Source organism: Polyodon spathula, chromosome 17 (genome assembly GCF_017654505.1).
Source record: "Polyodon spathula isolate WHYD16114869_AA chromosome 17, ASM1765450v1, whole genome shotgun sequence".
Taxonomy (NCBI): Eukaryota; Metazoa; Chordata; class Actinopteri; order Acipenseriformes; family Polyodontidae; genus Polyodon; species Polyodon spathula.
The window spans coordinates 31589455-31592606 of record NC_054550.1 but is presented as its reverse complement, the minus strand read 5'-3'; positions in this window follow the sequence as shown (position 1 = coordinate 31592606).

Genomic DNA, 3152 nt, shown 5'->3' with positions numbered 1-3152 from the left:
CTGAAACTAAATGCAAAGGCTCTGATTTTACCCTCAACTCGTTTATATGTCCATACTCATGCTCTACTTTTATGTATTACTGAAACCTGATTCATTTCTAATGAAACTACCACACAGAAAATGCCCTACCCTCTTGAATTGTACTTGATTTATACCCCATGAGCATAGACCATGCCAGAAAAGTTCCCCCACAAGTACATTTAAAATGATCTCTCTCAAATTAGAAACCTGTTTTCTGCAAATTAGAATTTCAAGTAGGTAACATATTACTGCTGCTTGAATTGACCCTAGTAATGACTTTCACAGACAAGGCATTTTAAAAGGCTGATTCCAGTACAGCACTAAAATGAGCCGACATCTTCATCTAATGGACGTCGCAGAATAGGTCGCTTCAACCATGAGAACTGTTTAATTTGCTTTCCTGCTGCTGTTGCTTTACAGAGTTGTCTCCAGCAACAATCAAATAATGACATTCCATTCAACACCTATGTTTCTGTCTGACACTGGGTTGCAATGTTGGACAACCAGAGTTTAAAAATCACCTTATTTCTCTGTGGACTTATGTCAAGCCTTGAAGCTTAAGAGCATTACTGCCTTGCTAATGCGGGTGCATATTCATTTACTGACATGCGTTTTACTGTATTATTCATAGCAAACCCATACTATACATGTTTTGAACAAATAGCTTTGCAACACAATTTCTATGCTTTTTGTAATAGTGACTTGTCATCTGTCTACGGATATGAAACAACGTGGCGCCTACTTCTTCCACGTTATTCCGACTAGTATCTGTTCTGTTCGTAAGTGGACAGCAGGTTCATGTTGGCTAGACCAGCAGTCAGATTTCTACTGTGTAAATATTTAAATACATGTGGTCTGGTGACTGGCAAGAGGTTCATTCTGGAATACAAAATCACGTTTATTTTTCTGTGTTGACTGTGATCGTTGGAGCAGGCTCTCTCAAGAAATCAAATATTCCATCATTTAAATTTTGCTTATTTGCCTATGCTAAGGAAGCTGTGGGTTAGAGATTCTATTCAAATCAAGTATCCAAGGTTATATTTTATTTCAGTCAGTTATGAGCAGAGCAGTTAGTTCATAGCCAGATTATTTACTGCAGCACTTGAAATGAAAAAGTGTCAACAATACCTGTAGTATGATACCACTATAATCAGTAAAACCTGTATGCTAGGGCCTATTGTTGCTGTATCAACATACAAGTGTAACATCATGTAAGAAAAAAGCAAAGGAGATCTCAACAACCACATTATCACTTGCTTCAGTATAATATCTCCAGATGTTTATTTTTAATGGTATGGTTTTCAGGAAATGTTCTAGGTATGTTACTACAAATGGAAACACGCAGTACAGCAGTGGTCTGTAATAAAATTTGACAGCATGCCAAATGCCCCCCCCCCCCCCCCCCCCCCCCCCCCCAAAAAAAAAAATGTGTTGCAGCATGGCACAAGGCATACCAGCTCGTCAATATATTTAAAAAAAGCCGGTCAAATCAAAAAGGAAAAAAGAAGTAACAATTGTGATAGTATGTCGTTGTAACCTTCAAATAAATATTAGCAAAATAATACAGCCTCTGTGTTGTAGCTATTCAGAGACACATTTGTTTAGTTTAACATTTTGATATGTTGTAAGTGAAACGTAACTCAAAATGACTCTTAACAATGACAGACTTTATTGTCCAGCTGAAAGACAATTGCAGTGCTCACTTTGACAACTTCAGCATTCCCAGGGACCTATCATTTCTGTCTGTCATCCATTTTCAATCAACACTGATGGTGATTTTTCCATGCAAAGCAAGTGCTTCCAGCAACCGACGAAGCAGCAGCTAGAACTAGTAGTATACTATATTTACATGCATCGTCGTTGCTGAAAACTGAATTCACTAACAAAGCAAATCTGGAATCATTCTGGTCTGGCTATATATGTCCAGACAACTATTCCTGGCTCTGCTTGTGCTCTCCATATTTGGATCTACTTATACATGCAAATCGGCTTATTGCACAATGAATGCAATGTTAAAAACAGATGCACAAAACAGGTTGACACAAGAATCTTTGTTGTACTTTATTGCTTAATAAAGGCATTTTATTTGTTTAGAATGCATAGGTGAGCAAGCATGTAGTTCATCTCAAAGGTAATAAACATTTACAAGCACTCAAAAACATGGTAGCCATTCTTCATGAGAAATGTAATACCTCTAGAATTATTGTAAAGCTTACACTTCCATTTATACCTACACCCATGTTCAACATGCTTTTTGTAGTCTCACAGAAAAATGTATAAAAGTTGAGTTTAGAAAAGGGAATGTTGGATGAGAATGAAATTGATTCTAAAGAGGTCACAATTAACCTGGGGTCTGCACATACTTTAGTTTAAAAATGCATATATATATATATATATATATATATATATATATATATATATATATATATATATATATATATATATATATATATATATATATATACACACACACACACACACACACACACACCATTTTTTCACATATCACATATGTCTGAGTAATTATAGGAAGTGCAAGGTTTGGGGTTTGTGAATGTCTGCCCTTCTATGTTGTGCATCATCTGTGGACTATTCACAAGCTCCTGTATGGAATATCAAAGAATTGGTTATACAGAAAATGACAGTATCCTCCATGGAGTCACTTTTATATAATTTTCTAAGTGCTCTCAAAAAAATGCATGTTACCTTTTTACTTTCTTTCAAAGTATAAGGACAGTTCTTATGAAATTCTTATCATTGATCTAGGAATAAAAAATAAAAAAAGAACTCCTAATAGCTCTGTACTTACCATCTGGAAGGCTTGCAGCATAATGCAGTAGTATGGGTGATCTAATCTAGGAATTTTGGGGTTTGACACAATTCAATGGCTCTGTCACTATATATATATATATATATATATATATATATATATATATATATATATATATATATATATATATATAGTGACAGAGCAGAAGCTCTGCACATGGGTGTTGTGTGGTGATGGAGATTATTTAATTTAATAATTGAGAAGTGAATGGAAAAAAAGTGTGGAATGTGGTCAGGTGGGGGTTGAATGATTCATTGTCAATCCACCCCTGGCCACACCCTAGGGAACAAAGGATGTGTTT